This window comes from Ailuropoda melanoleuca, chromosome 10 (genome assembly GCF_002007445.2).
Source record: "Ailuropoda melanoleuca isolate Jingjing chromosome 10, ASM200744v2, whole genome shotgun sequence".
NCBI classification, from domain to species: domain Eukaryota; kingdom Metazoa; phylum Chordata; class Mammalia; order Carnivora; family Ursidae; genus Ailuropoda; species Ailuropoda melanoleuca.
Window position 1 is genome coordinate 47,842,695 of NC_048227.1, and position 23,090 is coordinate 47,865,784.

General features: G+C 39.6%; 1 long non-coding RNA gene across 1 annotated transcript; it reads right to left on the reverse strand.

The window, feature by feature from the left end:
* Window positions 1-11,636: 11,636 nt before the first annotated feature.
* LOC117804066 lies at window positions 11,637-13,692 on the reverse strand. The gene is made up of 3 exons (XR_004628253.1): window positions 13,568-13,692; window positions 12,543-12,637; window positions 11,637-11,744 (listed from the first exon to the last, which is right to left on the reverse strand). It is a non-coding gene; the product is annotated as an uncharacterized LOC117804066 (long non-coding RNA).
* Window positions 13,693-23,090: the final 9,398 nt, after the last annotated feature.

Here is a 23,090-nt window from a genome sequence, read left to right on the forward strand (position 1 = left end):
GGAGAGTGTAACAGATATTCTGTGAGCTGTGTTCGATTTCTTGCATATACATTTTTTAAATGACAAAATAGTATAACATTTTTTGAAGAAGCATGAGAATGCCCAAATAGAAAGGAAAGGCTAAAATGTTGGCTATGATGAGACTGCATATGCCCTAACAATTAGCATAAATCTACACTATCCGATCCTAACTTATGGTTAGTTATCCTGTGTCAATCTATCCGAAGGACTGTGTTCTATTTGTTTGTATTTTGTTGTCATTTTAAAATTTCTTCTGCTTTCTTCAAGCACGTAGACCAGTGCTTTGGATCATAGAGAGATGGAGCTTTCAATAAAACAGACATGTACTGAGCTTCTACTTTTACTCTTTTACTTTTGCAACCAACCTCTAGGGTATTCATATCCTGCCCATCAAACCTGATCATTGGCTTCACTCTTTGTTACTGGATATAACTTTCAGGTCAGCTTATCATTTTCCAGGATGTGAATTTCCTTCATTACATCAAACCAGAGGACTCTCAAATTTAATCATAACCTTGAGTGCGATGACAGTGTCGGGCATTAACTCAGCATGCAGATGCAAAATACTATGTCTACTTTCGAGATGTTATGTTGCACGTGGTCATGGCTCTAGCTCAGTAGTTTGCCTTATTTATAGAGCAGACACTAGATTAAGGACACTTACTAGAAAGTTATGGCTGCAGAGGACTCTAAGAGAGATGAGGACCCGATTGATGGGAGAGGAAACCTAGAAAAGAGATTGACAGAGGGAATGAAACAACTCTACTCCCAGATGGCAAGCATGCAGAGGTATCCTGGGTATACGCACCTAAATAACTCCCATTATGTGTGTAGAGCACTTGAATACTTATTCTGTGATGTGCACAGTGTTGGGCTCATTGCTCATTATTTGTAATTTAATTTATACAAAACTCCTAAGAGTTTCCCAACTGAAATCCAGTGGAGTAGGTTGAGGGAGGATAACTAACTGTCATCAGCTCACATGGCTTGAGAATCAAGACTCAAACCCTGATCTGTTCAGGTCCAAGGCTCAAGTTCCTGCCATAATCTGTTTATGGCACCTGGTGGGCACTTGGAGAAAGTCTAATGTTGCTTCTGCACAGCCTCTTTCCTATTTTTCAAATTTAGTCCATTTATAATGGATGTTCAATCAGGTATTTTGTTTTACATTATCAGGTTTTTTTCCTCCTATCCTTACACAATCTCATTCACTCTCCCAGTTTCACCAATCACCTTAGTCAAAGACCTTGCCTATCTTTATCATCCTCATTCCCCTCACAGGTTCCCGAAGTGTATTTCTAACTGCATGTCCTCTTCTTTCCCCTAAATATTCCACTGGAACCTCAAATACAACATTTCTCAACACGTATTCATAAAAGGCTTAAAAGTGGAATGGGCATTAGAGTTTACCTAAAATAAAAACAGCAAGCTTGTGTATAGGATTTTGTTCTAAGTGCTTCACATATTAACCCATTTAATTCTCCAAACATATATAATGTGGACATTTTTATCTCCATTTACAGATGAAGAAACTGAAGCACACAGAAGTTAGGTAAATGGGCCAAACCATAAAGGCTAGTTACTGGGGTGGGAGCATGACGTTTGCTGGTATTTGAACGTGGGCAATCCAGTTCCAGAGAGTGGAACTGCCTCTCCCACTTGGAAGTAAGGACAGTTGCAACCCACAGAGGTTATGTGGTCTGTCCAAGGCCACACAGACAAAGCAGCAGAATTAGGATCTTCAAACTCCTGAGGCATTGTATTTCTACTATATTCCACTGTCTTCCTTTATCTGCCCTTACTATAACCCATGTCTTCTCTGGAATTCTCTTCTCCGAATTCTGTTAGAAACTTCATTGTACTCGGTTACCCTGCCTGAGCCCCCTGTCATCCTTTTCCAGCCCTCTTTTACCCAGCCAGTTGCCCAGGCCCATAGATTTAACTTAACCCATCTCTCTCACCTAGTCCTAACCCTCCTTTCTTCACTGCTCTTCCTCCCCGCACACCCTCTCATCTAATTTTAGACTCCCACTTCCTTTCTCTGCTCTTTTAGATGATTCTTTTGGATATGTACATCCTTACTTCTAAGCAACATGTGTACACTGCTACTGCTTGAGTTTTTAATGTTAAGCATTGGCCATTGATTTCTCTCAACAGAAGATGAAGATTTTGCTTTCTCCCCAGCTCCCACTCCCGCTGCAATCTTCATCCTTCAAATATAAATATGCTGTATTTTGGTTGGATCAGTGTTTGTTATGACCAAGTAAACCCTCTTATTGACTCATGTGGTATAATTTGTCTTTCCCTTCCTTAATGAAGAGTTGGTTTATTCTGGACTGTTATTTGCTGAGTTTTCAATCATGAATTCAACCATGAATCCTCCCCTATGATGTCAGCATCTTCTCAACACGCTCAGACAGCTCAGGTGTGCTTTCAGTTTCATCATAGTGACACCTCTCACTGAATTTCAGATGCGCCCTGACCCTGCCCCTGCCCAAACCCAGGCCAACCCCAACCACTATCACCATGATGAATCCCGTCTTCCAACTCTTGGGTCAGAGCTCTGTTTCCTGGACCCCATGTCTTCTTTTTTCTAGCTAGAACTTCTCATCTTGCTGATGTAGCACCCAGAGAAACGGTGCAGAGAAGCTACATTTTTTAAGACTTGTAAAATTCTACCCTCACATTTAACTGAGAGCATGTATGGGTATAGAATTCTAGGTTAGAAAAGTTACGTCCTTCAATAGTGAGATTTATACATACATTATGTATGTATAAGTATTGTATGTGTAAATCTCATGTAATGAATGCATAAATCTCACTATTAAAGAACACTAAGTTTCCACATGGAAAGGGCTCTCTGAGTTGAGTGCTCAACAAAATGGATGAAAATATACCCCTGCTGAAGCACATCATCGTGAGATTTCAGGACACTGGAGACAAAGGAAAGATCCAACAAGCTTCCGGAGAGACAGAAAAATAAATAGTAGTAGGAGGAGAAGGGGATTCATACAAAGGATCAAAAAATAAAAATGTCACGGATAATAGCCACACCAGAGACTAAAAGATACTGTTTTCTATATATACACACATATATATGCACATTATATGTTATGAATAATATATATGTATTATATAGATGATATATACTATATATAAGATATACAAATAATTGAAATATCATATATTTAATTAAAATATATATAATATATATAATTGAAAAATAATTCTCTTCACTTTCCCTGTTTGTTCTTTCTAAATTTCCTACTATTTGGTTGTTGAACTGCCTGGAACATTCCCCTTTTCCTCTGCATTCTAGGAGGTTTTCTTAACTTTTGATTACCATGCTTAGAGGTTTTTGGATTTTTTTTTTCATTTCTGGTATCTCATATTTTAAATTTTAATAGTTCTTCTTTGTTCTCTGTCCCATTTCATAGCACCTATTCCTGTTTCGTGGATGTAATCTCTTCTTTTGTCTCTTGGAGGATATTAATGATTGATTTCTTTGATGTTTTCTTTTCCCTCATAGTCTGATTCTCTTAGTTTTTGTTTTGGTCTCCATCTTCCCTGTCATAGGTTACATTTTGGAATGGCCCACTAACGGGCTGTTTGGAAGCCTTGAATGAATGTGTGGAGCTGTTAATGAGGAGCTTGACTATAGAATAATCTCAAAGAGTCAGATTGGATTTGGGGAGAAACATCTGATACCAATTTCTATAAAACTTTTCCTCTTGGCTGATCAGATTCCCTAGGGAAAACTTCCAATTTCTGCTTGAATGGTGTAAGCCTAGCTACCAGCATTACAGCAAATGAGAGGAAAAAGTGGGCTAGAATCCCAGATCCCGAGTGCATTTTCATTTAATGCTCATGTTTTCATATGATAATCTTGCCCTCAAACGTATTTGATATTCCCCATTCCTAAAACCTCTATTTTATAATCCCCAGAGAATAAACCTTTGGTCTCCTTCCTGGTTAAAAGAGGGAACTGTCTTGGCCTTATGCAATAGAAGAAAGAACACAGGGGATGAAGGAAACCAGAATATGTCACCCCAAAATATGTCCCTTTGACATAAAAATTATTTTGAGCTGAAGGCAATTAAGAAGCAGAAAACCCATGGAAAACTCCCCCTTTTCTACCTGAAGGCAGGATACAAATTCTCTTTTTACCAGAGACAGACTCTTACCAGCCCAGAGATGGCACTAAAGGAATCTGCAAAAAACTTGACACCATTAGTTTCCTCTCATATATTTACCTGCCCAGTTTGCTGCCCTTGGAAATCTAAAACTGCCTTTCTTTGCTTTGTCATTTCTTTACAAATGTATTGTTCTTTGTTGAAGTTGCTATATTGGCTGGAATTCTAAGCCACCATCTTGAATTACTTACTTCTGGTTTAGGTTTCTCTCACGTGATATGCACAGCCCAAGTTAATAAACTGTTGTTTGTTCTTGTTACTCTCTCTTTTTGGTAAAGAATCCCAGCTGAAAACCTAAGATGTAGAGAAGTAAAATTTTGCCTCCCCTGTAGGACCATCCCCTACTTAAATAAACTTTCAGTTAATTCTTTGGTTTATAGCCCTAAATTCACCCACAACCCCAGAAGCAACTGGTGCCACCAACTCCTCAGCCATCAAGAATTCTGGACTGTAACATGGGTCACTTTTCAGCTCTTCATGTTTCTCAGGTCTGCTAACTAAGTTTTTGTTCATCCATCAACTTTGCCAGCTCCCAAATTTTTGCTATTGGCTCCTCTCCATTCTCTTTGTCGCTTTAGGTTTAAAAACTAAAATCTCTTTACTGTCATTTTAGCATGGGTTGAGGAAGGGGCAGAAATTCAATTCAAATGTTTGACTTGCATGTTTACATAGATATTGGCCATCATTTCCTCTTGGCTGGTAAGTTACCAGTCTTCTAACTCCCTGGTCATGTCAGTCCTCTGTTTAAAACAATCAACTTTTCGGTTGAGGAAAGCAACTATTTTCCATTGACTACAGCAGATGTTCTCAACCTGTTTACTGTCCCTACCGCTATTCCCATGAATAATTTTTTCATCAGGATTATCACTCAGTATGATTCAATGCTTACAACTCCCAAGGTTATGATACTTCATACAGGGCCTTGGCCTACCATTATGATTTATTATATATGATTCCCAGTATCCTTTGCTTCAGCCAAAATTTGATACATTTTTTGTTCCCTTAATCTGCCATATATTTCCTTCTCCCTGAGACTTTGCTTATGCCTTTTCTGACAAGTGGAATACCCATTTCTAGAATACAAATTCTTCTGAGCCCCAAGCCAGGTCAAATGTACCTTTCTCTTCAAGGCAGCATCCCTCATCCTTTAGCACATAATGCTGTTTACTTCACACATAGAACTTGTATGTCTTGTTTTATACACATTTGCTTTTTTACCAAAGATATTGTTTGTATAATTATTTTCATTTCTTTATATAGGCTCTTTGGCAGTGAGAACTGGATCTCATTCTTACATCTTAGCCAATGTAATAAACTCATAGGCTCATGCAAGTGAATTAAACCTTTCCAAACCATAATATGTGAAAATACATGCTAACTTCTAAAACCTTAAAATATTTTTCCTAACTCTTATATTTCATTTATGTATTTATTTGAAAAGCCAAAAAGATTTAAAACAAATTTTAAAAAAAGAAAACTCCACTTAATTCATCTCTGCTCATTTACCTGACTCATAGCAATTGTATAATTCCAAGAATGGTCCGAAATGCGATTGCAAATTTTATGTCCATGAGGAAAAAGAATCATTATCCCAAAATGTAATTTTTCCCATAAAATATATTGATCAAAATTTCTGTGCAGCTTTACTATTGAGAATTTGCACATGACTCACTAAAGCAATTTCCTCAGATATGAGAACATTGCTGGCTCGAGGGGTTTACGGGTATTATTATAGTAACTTCAGAAAGATAACCAAATATCCTTCCCTAAGCCATTTCTAAAATACACTTCAGAATTCAAAATATTTTGTGTCAGGGCACCTGGGTGGCTCAGTCAGTTAAGCGTCTCACTCTTGATTTCAGCTCAGGTCATGATCTCAGGGTCATTAGATCGAACCCCATGCCTGGCTCCATGCTCAGTGGGGAGTCTGCTTGAGATTCTCTCCCTCTCCATCTGCCCCTCCCCCCCCACTCACATGTGCTCTCTCCCCAAATAAATAAATAACTCTTTAAAAAATAAAATAAAATATCTTGTGTCATCTGGAGGACAGGGTGATTGACAAAAATACATACTTAAAAAAAAATGCTGCAGTAAAAATATCTACAGATCATTGTCAAAATAAGTCCAGTTTTAGACTCAACATCCTCCCCAGTTCTTATTTTTTGGGCCACATTTTAATAACATTTCTGATTACTATTGGCCATTTAACGTATTGCATAGTATTGCATTTAACGTAAATAAATGCTCCTATTCATTGGGCATTTATTTTGTGCTAATAAGCATTTTATATATTTTTTCTTATTTAATAGTTACAAAGGCCCTTTAAGTATAATTATTCCCATTTTTATAAATATGTAAAACTAAGGCTTAAATGGAAGCTAAGTAAATTGTCTAGGGTCAAAAAACAAACAGGTAAATAGTTCTCTTTCTTTTACCGATTTTAATTTGGGATTATTTGTAGATGCCAGTGATCAGTTTGTCTATAGAACTTCTCTACAAAGGTCTTATACTTTGGCTTTTATCCAAGAATCAGTGGGAAGGGGATTTTTGTATAAAGGTTCGTTTATTATCTAGAGTGAAGAGTTAAAAGGAAAATGACCTACGTAGACAGTCTCTAAAGTGCATATCCTCTTGCATGATATTTGTGTTAGTTCTATCTGTCACGTGTGCACCCGCAAGTACCTTGTTCTTCAGGGTTGTCTCTCTTCCCTTCTTGCTCCTGCTGATGAAGGCCATCGTGCCTCACGCTGTCTCTACATCCAGCAGGAGAGCTCTATTCGCCACAGAAGTTTTAATCAGCTTCTCACAGTCTGCCAAAACGCTCTGCTTTCTATCAGCTGCTCTTTAGGAACATACTTTATAATGAGATACATATTTTTCCTTAAAACTAAAGGGACCCAAATTTTATCTTTTCATTGATTATGCACCCAGCACTGTACTACATAGTTTTAAAAAGCTCTCTTGTTGGCGCACCGGGCTGGCTCAGTTGGAGAAGCGTGTGGCTCTTGATCTCAGGGTTATGTGAGTTTGAGCCCCACCTTGGGTGTAGAGATTACTTAAATAGATCAACTTTAAAAAAAAAAAAAAAAGCTCTCTTGTTTCCTGTTAACCACTACGTTCTTTCTATAAAATCTGAGCCCCTTCCATTACACCTCTCCATCTTTTCAGCAACATAGTTGATGTTATATTCATGATCGACTACTCAACATCAAGTAAATGACAAATAGAACAAAGAGCATGCATTCACTGAGTTGTTTATTGAACACCTATTACTCACAATGGGATAAGTACTGAACAGATGCATAAATGAATAAAATGAGTTTTCATGTATTGTATATACGCCGAAAATCCTGATATTCCCTGAAGTATAGACAGCGCATGCAATCAATCAGCTATATCCCAAATTTTGCCTGAAACAAATGTAATACTTTTCCAATGGGCTATAGTTTTCTTCCTGTTCTCTCCATCCTCAGCCACGAAGAAATTTCTCTCTAGGAATCAGAGGCATCAAAATTGTGAAAACTATAATTCTGTATTAAAGTTGAAAGCATACATTTCAAAAATATCCATGGCAAAATCTGTATGTTGGAAGTCCCAGGGGAAGACTCTGATGTCAGGTTACGATGAGGGAGGGATCTTGAATTTTGTTCTTTTTCATCAGACTTTCTTATTCCTTCTCTGTAACCTATCCCCCACAACTTTCCTCCATCCTCACACACATCTTGCTATAAACTGAAAATGGATATTCTCTCCTCCCCACCTTTCATCTGTTGAAACCTAATCGCCAGCATGGTGGCATCTGGAGGTGCAGCCTTTGGGAGGTGATTAGGTCATGAGGGCAGAGCATTCATGAATAGGATTAGTGACCTTATAAAAGAGACCCCAATGAGTTCCCTTGTCCGCCTTCTTTGGCCGTGTGAGGACACAGAAAGAAGACAGCCGTCTATGAACCAGGGAGCAGGCTCGCAACAGAAACTGAATCTGCATGTGTCTTGATGTTGGACTTCCCAGTCTCCGGGACTGTATGAAATAAATTTCTGTTGTTTATGAAGTAGCCAGTCCACGGTATTCTGTGATAGCAGCCCCAAAAGACTAAGACACACCTTCAAAGTTAACTTTCATGGAAAAAGAATTCACTACAAGGCAATCTGAGAGAGGAAAGAGGTAGTTTTATTCCTTTGCCTTAGAAGTGGTTCTCAAATTCCTAACACAACTGCCTATGGAGATGCGTAGTTCCAGATCTCCACCCTCTGACGATGCAGTGTGTCTGGAAAGATCCAGGAATCCGCATTTAACAAGCATTCCTGGGGAGATTCTAATCATGCAGTTCTGGGAAAGGCTACTTTTGAGAAATCCTATTTTAGAAAGAGGAGGTTTCTTCTTGATTTATTAATGAAGTCCCAGGAATTGAAGCCAACTTGATTTATTAATGAAGTCCCAGGAATTGAAGCCAACTATATGCCATCTAGACCCCTTCATCACATCTACCTCCCACAGAGTCTACCGCAACAGTAGACAGATTCATCAAGAGTAATGTGTAGACACGAAGCTGTCTCCAGGAAGAGGTGTTGGTTATAACAAAAATGTGAGATCCAGGAACAGAGCAGAAGAGGAATTTCACAGGCGTGGTTGGAGAGTGGATGTCTGGGGATGCTGGGATGCTGCAAATTTGCATGCAAGTGCCAGTAGTCTGTTCAATTATTCAAACAATTAAACTCTTCTTTCCAAATATTTCTAGTGACTGGCATCTACATTTATGGCTTCCATGATGTAGACTGGGCCAGAGCAAATAACAATCGTGTTCTATGGAACAGGTGAGGATATTTCAAATATAAGGCCCTTTATAGCTGTTTTCAACCTGAGTCTACATTTTAGTTACTTTCTTGGGCCTGGAGGCTCATTTACTGGATGTGGATCTTTCGTTTGCATGTACCCATGGCTTGGCTTTGCAAATTTCACTAGAGGATGGCACAAGAATAAAAATAGCAGAGTGTGAGCCGCCTAAATGTGAGCGCGGATCTCACAGGACATCGCATTCAGTGCCAGAAGACTCTTCTGGGGATCGGCCTGCCCCCTCCACATCCTCTCACTCTGCAAGGCTTGCAACTGTCCGCTCGGCCCCCACTGGCGGCACTGCACTGGGAAGGAGTCAGGTGAGCAACATCTCACTTCTATGAGGAAAATATGTCAGCCAAGGGGTCCATAAAGGACATCTCTCATTGTGATTGGTTTTTGAAATATATCCTTGGAGGAATGACATGTGGGGAGGCTTGGGGTAGGAAATTACATAAAGAAAAATGGAAGAGAGCTGACTTGCAAGGTCCTTTTAGAGAAATAGTCAAGTTAGTGTTTTCCTGTTCTGTTTTCACAAAGTGCCCATATGGACTGAGTCATTTGTAGAGGAGCTTAGAATGAATCCTCTGAGGCCATCAGTGCCTGAAGATGCTTCTTGGGGTGCCTGATTCAGCTTGCAGAGATGCTCCTGTGTGGGATGGAGTTGCAGCTGCTTCCCTCAGTTATCTTTCCAGAGTTCACCTTCAAGACTTCAACCATGGTCTCTTTGACCCCAAAGCTGTGTGTTTGCCTGTGGGCAATGCTGCCTCTCCATCTAGTCTTTGCAGAGGAGTCACTTGGGCTTCCCTCATCTCCCACCACAAAGGGCTCTGCTCCAGTCCTTTGGGATGAGCACCCCGGCCCTGCCCTGAACATGCAGTGCCCTTTTACACTTCCACTATGCTACTCCTTGGACTAATTTTCACCTAATTTCTATATCTGGTGAAATATTTCAAGGTCTGTGTCCATCACCTTTTCTAAACCCCTTCCATAAGTCCTCGGGTGTTTCCCCTTCTTCTGTGCCCCTATGGTGCTTGACTTGCATAACTGTGCTTGGTCTGTGTACAAATGTCCATGTCTTTCCCACCAAAGTATGGGTGTGCATTATTTTGTTCTTGTTCTTTTCCAGTCATGTTACCATACCTGGCACCATACCATGTACAGGATAGGAACAGAATACAGTTTCTGAATGAATGCTGAGAACATATTCTCAAAATATTTTTAATTAAAAGGACATGAATTATGTTATTAAAGTGTTTTATATGCTTTTATTTATGCAAGTAATATATGTTATTATAATGAAAGTTTTAAAATACAGATAGAATAAAGAACATGAAACTAACTCAGATCTCTGGTTAAACCAGAGATAACCACTTGGAAGATGTTGAGGTGTATCCTCCTGGGAAGTTTTCTATGCTTATGTGTACATGTTATGTTAATATTTTGAATGTGCCCTAGTTAGCCAAATCATAGATAAGGATGGCTCTCTCAACCAAGAGTAAATCTGATCTTAGATCTCTGGGCCACAGGCTCCTCCCTGGACCAAAGGGCCAGAGGGATGCTGCAATGGACAGTCCCACCAGAGTCCATGGCTGGGGAAGACATGAATGAGTGCCGAGCAGACAAAAATGGTGAGTGTCCACCACAGACTCACATGAAATCTGAAGACCAGGACCTTATAGGAATAAGGAGCAGGACCACACAGAAACTGGAAAATTGTTAACAACCACTTTCTCTGACAGTCAGTCTCTGGATCCACACGTGCTCTCATTTCTGCTTTTCTTTGAGCATCTGTTCCTTTGTTCTCTTTACAAGGAAAAAAAAAGCCTTTTCATGAAAACTCCTGTTTCTGGCTTCCCATGACCTTATCTTCCATGTGACTCTCACTCCCCCCGATGCTGATACTGGCCCACACAATATGGCTGTGCTGCTCAGCTCCCCGCTGCCCTGTCTCAGCCTCTACTCCCAATTCTAGATTTCCAAGGGGAAGAAACACCGAAGTTAGGTCAGAAGACTGGTTAAGTTACAACCCAGCACTGGAATAGGCGGGGTATTCTGAGAGGAGAATGTGTCTTCTGTTTACCCACTCTACCTGACCTTGCATAGCTCACATCCTCTTTCACTCACACACACACACACACACACACACACACACACACAGGCAGGCATCTTGCAGTTTCCTCCAAGTACAATCTCTCACTGCCTCAGGGCTTTCCCCATGCTACAGCCTCTGCCTACAATGTTCTTTTCTCCATAATGTTTTATTTGTTTGTTTTCCGGCTTTATTGAGATTTAATTGACATCTAACAGCATATAAAGTTAGGCTGTACATATGATGGTTTTGATGTATGTGTATAGTGCAAAATGATACCACAATAGGGTTAGTCAACATCTCCACCCCCTCACATAATTACTGTGTGTGTGTGTGTGTGTGTGTGTGTGTGTGTGTGTGTGTGTGTGTTTAAAAAATCCATTCAATCTTTTTCTCTCTCTCCCTCACTGGTCTGCAAACATTCACAAAGAAGAAATATAACTTTAATTTTTTCTGAAATTTTATTATCTTCAGTTTGTAATCCATCGATAGCAGCAATTTCATCTCAATTTCCCCGGAGCTGCATCTGTGTTCTGATGGCGTATGGAGTGGGAGGGAGGCACTGGGTGGTATTAGCCAGTCCTTGATATCATCATCTCTCCATCCTGGGGTCAGGTAGAATGGATTTATTCAAGGCTGATCTTTAAACAAATCCACCCATTCACTGCCACATCCTCCCTAATTTCCATTTGCAATTGTCTAAGACAATATCTTCAAAATTGAAGTTTTCTCAAGAACCTGTTTATTCAATACAGGCTACTTTTCTAGATTGAGAAGAAACAAAACCATCGAGTGCATCATGAAAATTATTCTTTCTTTGAATGGCTGAGAATTGACACCATGAATAAGGATGTGATGGGGGAAGTAATACAGTACAAGACCTGGTCCGTGGATTGCACTTATAACACTGTAAACCCCATAATTTTCACTAAACCAAAATATTTTGAAAAAATATGAAGTACTTTGAAAAGAGTATGAAACTGTCAGTTGTAACAGACTTTAACTATCTAGTGCTCCTTAATGAAATCTCATATGATCTGAATTTCTGAATGAACTATTTAAATTGATTATATTCACCTGACTTGTACACTGCTCTTTCTGAGAAGTTGCTGCAATTAATTTGTTTTAATTAGGGAGAGTAATGGGCTGTCATTTATCTTGCTTTTCAGATTATTCTCAAATCATTCTGTATTGACAGTGTTTTTAGGGGTTCTTGAAGCTGATTCCTGCTGTGACACAATTAAGGGAAAGATCATTTATTTTCAGACCACAACTGATTGGCACATTTTGGTACCTTCAATATAGGGCGTATGACAACTCAGGATACTGAAAGAGTTCACAGATTTTTCATTGTATTATTTGAATCCACACATACTACTTGTAAAATTTGATGACTAACTTACTTTTAGTTGTGAGGCAGATGGGGCTAGGTGCTCCTTCAATTTTGGAAGTTGATTTTCTTGTTTCCTACTGTCTCTCGGCAATGTTCACAATCTAGCTAAATAATAATGGTTAAAGTAATGCATTTATGCCTTCTAAATAGGATACAGTATTATCTCTTAACCCACCTAGAAAATAAAACACGAATGGTTCATGATGAATGAAAATATTGTGTGTGATAATCAGCAGTGTTTGCACCATGCTACCCAACACGCACAGCAAGGCTGGCCTCTTAGTGTAACAAGCTTTCCTACAGGAAAATTCATTCATTCTTTTTTTTTTTTAGAGAGAGAGAGAGAGCATGTGCAAGGAACAGGGGTGGGTGGGGAGGGCAGAGGGAGATAGAAGAGAATCTCAAGCAGGCTCCACACCCAGGGTAGAGCCCACCACGGGGCTCAATTTCACCACCCTGAGATCATGACCTGAGCCAAAATCAAGAGTCAGCTGCTTAACTTACTGAGCCACCCAGGTCCACCCAGGTGTCCCCCAAAATTCATTCTTATAATAACAAGAAAGCACTTTCCTGGTATTCTGCATGGTGAGATAGGAAAAACATGAAATTTGGATTCAAATATCGTGGAGTTGACCCCTGCCAAACTTCTGGAGCCACACAATTAATACAGCAATAAGGGGACTCTTGTAGCGAAAGTTAATGTGCCTACAAGAGCATCTGCCTCTTTAAAAGTCCCTTCCCGACCCACAACACCAGCGAATGCTTGCCAGCACCGAGACAGTGGAACATCAGGATGAACAGCACAGACTCTAGGATGTGACGGCCCTTAATTACATCCTGCCCTCTGCACTCACTGGCTGTCAGAACTCAGGCACGTTAACTCATCTCTCTGCCTCAGTCTTTTTATCAACTATGAAATGAGAATAATAAAATAGTACCTCCCTCACGGAGTTGCTGTGAGGATTTAATGAGTTAATTAATATAAGGCTCTGAGGACAGTGTGTGGGATGGACTAAGAATGAAATGAATACTCACTATGATTAAATCGGTTCATGGCCAAAGGCTCCCGCTCGGCACCGAACTGTCCTCGGTTCATTTCAGTTCTGTTTTCTGGTTCCTCTGACTGCTGCCGCCCACAGCCTCCCACGTCCTGTGGTTCCTTCTTATGGACTAGGGATTTATGACTGTAGGGTAACCTGCATTAAAATTCATGGCTTATGTTAAATGCTTATATTTTCCTAATTGCAAAAGAATAATATATATACATTGCTAAAAGTTAGAAAACACATAAAGGTGTAAAGAGAACAATAAAAATTTTTAAAAAACCAGGATTTATGTTTTATGTATTTTCTCCAAGTATATTTTTCTAGGTATATAGTAAACTAAATTTGCATTTAGTTACATGTGGATTTTTTTCAATAAATCCATGAATTACATGTGGATTTTTTTTCAATAAATATGGAACAGTACTGTAATACACAGTATTTTCTCTTCCTTATGATTTTCTTTTTTTTAAATTTACTTTTCTTATTTGAGAGAGAGAACATGGGGTAGGGGGGTGGAAGGGCAGAGAGAGAGGAAGAGAGAGTCTGAAGCAGACCCCAGGCTGAATGCAGAGCCCAACATGGGGCTCAATCTCATGACCCTGAGATCATGACCTGAGTCAAAACCAAGAGTCGGTTGCTTAACCAACTGCACCACCCAGGCTCCTCTCTCTTCCTTATGATTTTCTTAATAACATTTCTTTTCTCTGGCTTACTTTATTGTAAGAATACAGTATATAATAAATAGAAATACAAAATATGTATTAATCAACTATTTATAGGTATGTCAACAGTAAGCTATTGGTAGTTAAGTTTGGGGGAAGTCAAAGTTATATGCAGAGTTTTGACTGCTCAGGGGGTCCACACCCCTAACCCCCAAGTTATTCAAGGGTCAACTGTAAAATATTGTTTCCCCTGAGTCTTCTCTATAGCACTTTTGTTGTTGTTGTGAGAACCTACTCAGGGGTGTTAAGAACAATCATTCCTTAGGATAATATATAACTAATTCTTAAGGAATGCATCGTATTCAAACTGAACATGTTTTAGTCTTGCTGTGTCACTGAAAGGTTAAATTAAAAGAGCATATCATGTAAACCACTACAAGATGAAAGGCAACACCCACACACTCTTATTTCTGTCTGTCTGCCTTTGCCCTGCTCTTCTCTGCCTCCCAGTAGCCCTGACCCAGGATCGTCTGTTACTTGCAGTGCTACCATGTACCCATGTCTGATGCCTAGATTTGGAGCTGCAAACTGTGAACCAAGCAGACGGCAGCCACAAATCCTACAACGAGATGGAATATGGCTTCTAGGTAGAAAGACTGTGTTTAAGTCATTCTATATGTCATCTTCCTGTGGGTCACTTTCTTACAGATAGTCTCAGCAACACCTTCATAAGTGAATTTTTAAGAGAAAGCTGAAAGTGTGTTTTGTTAAGTTTAAGCCCAAATAGGTGAATCAAACACCAGATAATCTTATGAATTTCCTTTTCCACTTCATATTTCTTCAAGAAATATTTTAAAAGTAAAACAAAGGGGTGCCTGGGTGGCTCAGTCAGTTAAGTGTCTGCCTTCAGCTCAGGTCATGGTCCCGGGGTTCTGGGATTCTGACCCACATGGGGCTCCCTGCTCAGCGGGGAGCCTGCTTCTCCCTCTCCCACACCCCTGCTTGTGCTCTCTCTCACTGTCTTTCTCTCTGTCAAATAAATAAATAAAATGTTAAAAAAAAAAAAGTAAAACGAAGACCTTTTGTCTGATTAAAAAATTTATACATGGGAATAAATATTCCTAAGGTTTACTTAGGACTACCAGATGCCAAAAAGTGTACACTCTAAAAGTTATCAATTGAATTCTTTCTTAAATATTAGATATACTATTTAAAAAGCTATATAAAAATAATCCATGGGGGCACCTGGGTGGCTCAGTCATTAAGCGTCTGCCTTTGACTCAGGGCATGATCCCAGGGTCCTGGGATCGAGCCCCACATCGGGCTCCCTGCTCTGCTGGGAGCCTGCTTCTTCCTTTCCCACTCCCCCTGCTTGTGTTCCCTCTCTCGCTGGCTGTCTCTCTCTCTGTCAAATAAATAAATAAATAAATCTTAAAAAAAGAATCCATGTTTCATAAAGGAGTTTATCAATATCCTGCACCATATAAAAAGAAAAGTAGATAAAGGGACTGAAATACTCAAGAAAGGGAAAAGAAATGAAGCTGTTTTACTGGCATTATACTTACTAGCAAAAAAATAATGCCAATGGGTTTTAAGTAGCAGTTTAGCTAGACTTCTTAATTTGTCAACATGTAACAGTTTTGACAATCCACTTCAACCAAGCTCAGCTCTATGTCATGCATTCCAGGCAGGACATGTGGTGTGGCCTTTGTTGCTTGGGGACAGGGACCTCAAAAGCACAGGTGAAGAGACAGGGAGGGGCAAGACTCATGGCTCATTGGACAAAGGAGAATTCAATGAGCTCCTGTGAACATACTCTGATACCCGTACCAACATCTCTTCCTGAGCCTAAGCCAACAGAAAGTGGGATCAGATCACCTTGACTTTCAAAGTTCTCCATCCATACTGACTAGGAAGTTCCCTGAAACAAATAACGCCTAAATTTCTTGCTCAGGTAACAGTGCAGTGAGGGTGGATGGTGGGCTCTGCTTTATGAAATGATTCTGGGACCACAGACCCTTCTATCTAGTGATTCCACCATCTTTCCTTTATTAGATCCTCTCCACCTGGACAGCGGACAAGGGAAAAGACAAAGAAAGAGACACCCGGACTGACCATCTCAGCCTGGATGGTGACACTTACTATTTCCCATATTCTACTAGCAAGCAGTAGTCTCATGGGCCCACCTACATGCAGGGTGTGCCACATAAATCAGAAAATAGGTTTCTATTTTCCTCCAATTCTGTGACCTTTTTTCATTTCTTTTTCATTTTCTGAGTGGCTATTTTCCTAAAAAATGAGTAGAAAACTTGTTTTTGAAAAATCTCACACATCCCTTTAAGATGTAGCCTGATGTAGTGAAAATACACTAACATTTGACGTAAATACCACTGACATCCCAATAACTTGTTCCCATTATCTGTGAGAAAATGCAAAATTTGGGCTGAACAATTATAATGTGGCATTTAAACCTTCTCATCTACCAACCTCCCATCTTAGAAATCATATTTAAAGTAAAACTCTCAACATGTTATGCTATTCTTAGCTCAGATAGAAAATGAGGCTGGTTATAGCAGTGTAACTATGGTGTTGCCATGGTTATCTACCTATTAATGATTAAACTTGCTTCCTTATGCTCATTAGAATGTATATCTTGAAAACAGAGAAGAGGTTTCAGTTTATTAGCAGATTGTAAGGCCCAAAGTTCTCAAACAAAAGTTTGGACATTAGAAACCAGCTCAGGCTCTGACAGTCAACAGATCCTTCTCTTGTGTCTATGGTATGAGCAGTTTTTTTCCCCCTCATTAGCTACACCAATCAATTTTCAAAGGGATAAACATTTTATGTTTCATAGAGTCATTATAACTTCCTAGGAAGAGAGAAACTTGGTGAGAGATAGTATGAATTATGCAAAAAATAAATTTGTTTAAAAACCAGAAAGCATCAGCAAATTCAATCTGTTTCTTCATTTCAATTTTTTATCAGTTCCATCGTCTTGAATCTACATACAAACTATCACCATATATTACCAAATCAATCAAAATTTCTGAATCACAGGAATAAGATTAATAATAGTATTTCACAGAAATGACTCTGAGAGTTATATGCAAGATATTTTTGCTTACTGTGTTTCAAAAAGCAGTCAAATGTTTGTAGGTATTTCTAGCTTCCAGAACAGCAGATAATTTATCTCCTCACTACAGGTTTTTAGGAAGAGTTAAAACTTGGAAACTGTGTATAAGATATCTACATCTTCAGATCATTTTGTTCTGCATGAGAGAAGAAAACAGGAATGACGTGGTCATGTTTCTCTTCCTGCGCTGCTCTGTTTGTTTATTCGATGAACACTTCCTGAGGGCTTAGTAAGTGTCAAGCCCTGTCCTGCTGCTGGGGGACAGAAATGAACAAAACAGACCCAGTTTCTATCTGTAGGAATGATAAAGGCCTAGACAAAGGCTTGTGAATGAATCACTCTCTTTTGATAAGATGAACCCTTAGCCTGGCCTTCAAATTCTTCGGCCTATATTTTAAGCCTTCCTTGCAGGAGTCTACCCTATTTCTCCCAAACTGGCTGGCTGTATACATCACTAGGAACCAAATTCCTATGGCCAGGATCCTGTTTTCTATCTACAATTAGATTACAAGGCCTAACTCAAATCCCAGTTTTTCCATAAAGCCTTCTCTGACCGGACGATCTCTCAGTCCTCTGAACACCCATAAACTTTTTTTTAAAGTAAGCTCTACGCTTAACGTGGGGCTTGACCTCATGACCCTGAGATCAAGAGTCACAGGCTCTACTTACTGCCAGCCAGGCGCCCCCCATAAACTTTGTTTTAATGTAGGAAACTTCACTGAGTTTACATTATGAATCACGTCTTTAAAGAACTATAATTTTTTTTAAAGATTTTATTTATTTATTTGACAGAGATAGAGACAGCCAGCGAGAGAGGGAACACAAGCAGGGGGAGTGGGAGAGGAAGAAGCAGGCTCATAGAGGAGGAGCCTGATGTGGGGCTCGATCCCATAACGCCGGGATCACGCCCTGAGCTGAAGGCAGACGCTTAACCGCTGTGCCACCCAGGCGCCCCTAAAGAACTATAATTTATTTGCATTTTGAATCACTCTTACAATGAAAATATCTGCATTTTATAGATGAGAACATTTGATTTTCAATGGAAATAAACTGCCCCCAATTTAGCTGTAATTCAACTCAGGATGTTATGATTCAAAAACATATGTTCTCTTAAATCTATCACATTGACCTAATAATATTTTTTATTTCATATCAAATATAAATTCTGTTAAGTCTGGAATCAGCTATATATGTATTTTTCTCAACCTCTAAAATTAATGCTATACCTAGAGTAGACTCTGATTAAAAATTTTTTCATGGTCATTGTGGTAACAGTACAAGTTATATAAAGTACAAGGTATTATAAATACCTTCCTTCTCACATGGTATATACAGTAACAGTTAGAAGACATCAGGAAGAAGAAAATCACAGTTGGCTGGAGTAGTAAGAAAAGCTAGGAACTAAAGGATGAGCAGAATTGGTTGCTGGTGTCCATAGGTAAAAGCATTCCAAATATGGGAAAAGTCAAGAGCAAAGGTGTTGAGGTGAGAATGTCCATGGGATAGCCATGGGAAGAGTCTGGCTACAGCAGGAGTATAAGATAACCTAGAATGGTTAGCGGGGGGACAGACAAAATAATGCTCCCACAAAGACATCTATGTCCAATCCCCAAAACCTATAAATGTTATCTTTTATGGCAAAAGAGACATTGGGGGCACCTGGCTGGCTCAGTCAGTATAGCATGTGACTTTTGATCTCGGGGTTGTGAGTTCAAGCCCCACGCTGGGTGTAGTGATATCTTAAAAGGCAAAATCTTTTAAAAAAGAGAGAGAGAGATTGTAGAAGTGATTAAGGAATTTGAGAGGGGGAGATTATCCTGGATTATCCACGTGTGCACAATATAATCACAAGGGCCCTTATAAGAGAACATCAGGAGATCACAGTGAGTGGAAAGAGATGTTATGAGAGAAGAAAGAGGTTGGAGTGATATGAGGAAGGCATCATGAGCCAAAGAATGTAGGTGGGCTCTAGAAGCTGAAAAGACAAGGAAACAGATTTTCCCTCAAAAGAATGCAGCCTCGCCAACACCTTGATTTTAGACTTCTGATCTCCAGAACTGTAAGAGATTAAATGTGTGCTTCCTTAAACCGCTCCATCTGTGGGAATTTGTTATCTAAAGAATAGGGTATCGGTGCATGAGGAAACTTCAGTATTTAGCCATACAACATAACTAGGAATCTTCCCTGCAAGCATTGAATATTTCTTTTTTTTCTTTTTTAAGATTTTACTTATTTATTTGACACACAGAGAGAGTACAAGCAAAGAGAGCAGCAGGCAGAGGGAGAAGCAGGCTCCCCACGGAGCAGGAGCCCAATGTGGGGCTCAAACCCAGGACTCTGGGATCATTACATGAGCCAAAGGCAGACACTTACCCGACTGAGCTGCCCAGGAGCCCCATGTTGAATGTTTCTAAGCTAGGATGGAAATAAATTAAGGCGATGAAGATGAATCACACTGTTACATTTATTCACAGTTATCTGAACTACTGTAGTAGCCATGAGAAAGGAATCAAGGGAGATTGCTTGGAGAGTGCCTCTGAGGAACTTAGAAAAAAGAAAGAAGATGCAAAGGGGCTATCTAAATCATGAGTGTGAGAGATACCATTGAAAAATTATAGTTATCATAGAGAATTTAAGCAGAATAGTAGACACTAAGGAAAACAATGAGTTAAGTCTTACCTTGAGCTCAGCGTGCTGACATCGGAGCCATTAGACCATGGAAGTGCACTACTAGAGAAAGCAAGTGGCTTGGAAACAATGCCAACTAATCCTGAACACCTTGAAAGTAGGAAGACAGCCTTTTTCTCATTACCCATGGGCCCAAACACAGCACCCTGCACCTAGCAGACGCAGAGGACATGGCTGGTGATAGGGAAAATATCTGATCTTGCCAATAAAACATATTATAAAACATCCTCTTTGGGATAAGTATCTAGTTGTAAAGATTTCTCTCTTCTGTAAGTGATCTCCCCTCCTCATTTTTCCAATTTTGCATCTGGATTCCAGAAACCTTATATATCTATGTGGCTTTCATGGGGAGGATGCTCAGTCCTTAAGCCATCTTCTGGGTCTTAGAACTGTGCCTTGGGCCTTCCAGTCCCTCAGTGTCCTGCACTGGTCTCTACTGAATTGACACTGTCCCATGTGGCCATATGAGCATTACTCTGGCACTGTTGCATGCGCCATGGCCTCCAGCTGCAGGGTAGAGCACCTCCCTGACCCCATCTAAGACCTCTTGTACTCTTCCCAGCACTTCTACGTCCCTGCCTCTTAGAGACCGTGGAATTCTCAGTCGCTTTCTCTGAATCATTCTGATGTGTCCTGGATCCAGTGAAGTTGGACTGCCTATTTCATCTGCCTAGGCCACCTGCTTTTGTCTTTGTGACTCACCTATTCCCACATCATGGTAGGCTTGGTAACGTTCAGTATGAACGTCTCTGAGAGTCATGTAGGCTCCCTCAGGCTATAGTTTTGGAAGTACGTCCAATCCTGAATCCTCCGACTGTATCTGAGTATTTGAAAACAGCTCCTTATCTTTTAAATCTATTGTCTCTCTAGGAATTTGAAAGTGTCCAGTTTGAATTCAAAGTGGAGCAATGGCTTCTTGGCTGTAGACAGTAGATCTTTTGTTTCCTTCCTTACAGCAATAAGCCTTGGTCTCATGACTTAGCCTTAATGGGACTGGACTGCAGGGAATGCAAAAGAAATATCTGAGAAGGAAAATCTAGTGGAAGCCATTTCAAAAGCATTATTTGCCTGTAAAGCCAGAAGAGAGTTGAAGTCAAGGGCCTGAATGAGAGCAGAAGGAGAGAGTAAAAAAAGAGAATAAAGGATGCAGGACTAAGTTGGGGAACAGCTACAAAGCATGAGCAGGAGAGAACAGGAAATAAAGCAGTCTGAAAAACAGTGACCTAAACAGGAGGAGAACCAAGTTCTCAGAGTCCCCAAGGCCAAGAGAAAGAGAACACGTCCTAAGGAGGAGACAAGCAGAGACCAAAACATTAAAGAGATCAAAGAGAATGGATATCCAAATGGGGTCCCTGGGTCTGACACGTGCAAGGTAACTGCTAATATTTGACAGGTGTGGGTTAGGGGTAGATTTGGACTGGGATCCAGGGATCACCCAGTCAATGACTTCATGGTAGAATGCTCCTTTCTTAGTCTATTCCTGTGCCAAAAATCTGAAAAACCAGAATGGCTCTTTTAAAAATGTGTGTGTGTGTGTCTGTGTGTGTCTGTGTGTCCGTGTGTGGAAAGACAGAGAGAAACTAGACTTTTTTGTTATTATTCCTATGTAAATATTACTCATTATTAATTTCATATTTATCCCTAAATAACCAAACTGCTATATGGCCACTCTCCTAAAGTATATTCATTTCATGTGTGTAAAATTTATTCTTAATCGTTATTTTCTGTGCATGTTACATAATTATCCATTTAAAATGCATCAAAGTTATTGTGATTTCAAAAGATGGTCATCTTGTCCCTACCATAAAATTCCAAGAAGAGATTCTTATTGTTCCAATGAGCCTGTTAAATGTAAGAAACAATCTTTTGTCGTCTCAAGAATTTCTAAGCTTGAAGTAAGGGACAGATACCAATTTGGGAGTGCAAATGAAGGCCGATGCTATAAAAAAACATTGTATTGATTCCAAAGGGAATTAATGAGAAAGCAGATTATATATGACACGTATCTAAAGCTTATTTCAGCAAATACTCAAGGAATTGGATTTTACATTTAAGTTATTTTACTGGTTACTGTAAAGTTCACTAATAAATATACTTTTGCAGCTAAGTATTTTACCATAAATACATATTCAACAAGGCAGGATGATTATACTCTTCTTTGTATGATAGCTATAAAAAGTATCTCCATGGGGCTATATAAATATGAAGGTCGGGCACCTGGGGGCTCAGTTGGTTAAGCTCCTGCCTTCAGCTCAGGTCATGATCCCGGAGTCCCAGAATCAAGTCCCGCATAGGGCTTCCTGTTCAGCAGGGATTCTACTTCTCCCTCGGACCTGCTCCCCTCATGCTCTCTCTCTCACTCTCTCAAATAAATAAACAAAACCTTAAAAAATAATATATATATGTGTATATATATATACATATATATATAAATGTCACAGACTAAAAATTAAAAGGCAGAACTATTATTCAACATAGAACTAGAAGTCCTTGCAACAGCAATCAGAAGACAAAAAGGGATCAAAGGTATCCAAATCGGCAAAGAAGAAGTCAAAATGTCTCTCTTCGCAGATGACATGATACTCTATATGGAAAACCCAAAGGAATCCACTCCCAAACTATTAGAAGTTATAGAACAATTCAGTAAGGTGGCAGGATACAAAATCAATGCCCAGAAATCAGTTGCATTTCTATACACGAATAACGAGACTGAAGAAAGAGAAATTAGGGAATCCATCCCATTTACAATAACACCAAAAACCATGCGTTACCTTGGAATTAACTTAACCAGAGACGTAAAGGACCTATATGCTAGAAACTATAGATCACTTTTGAAAGATATTGAGGAAGACATAAAAAGATGGAAAAATATTCCATGCTCATGGATTGGAAGAATTAACATAGTTAAAATGTCCATACTACCCAGAGCAATCTACACTTTCAATGCTATCCCGATCAAAATACCGAGGACATTTTTCAAAGAACTGGAACAAATAGTCCTTAAATTTGTATGGAACCAGAAAAGGCCC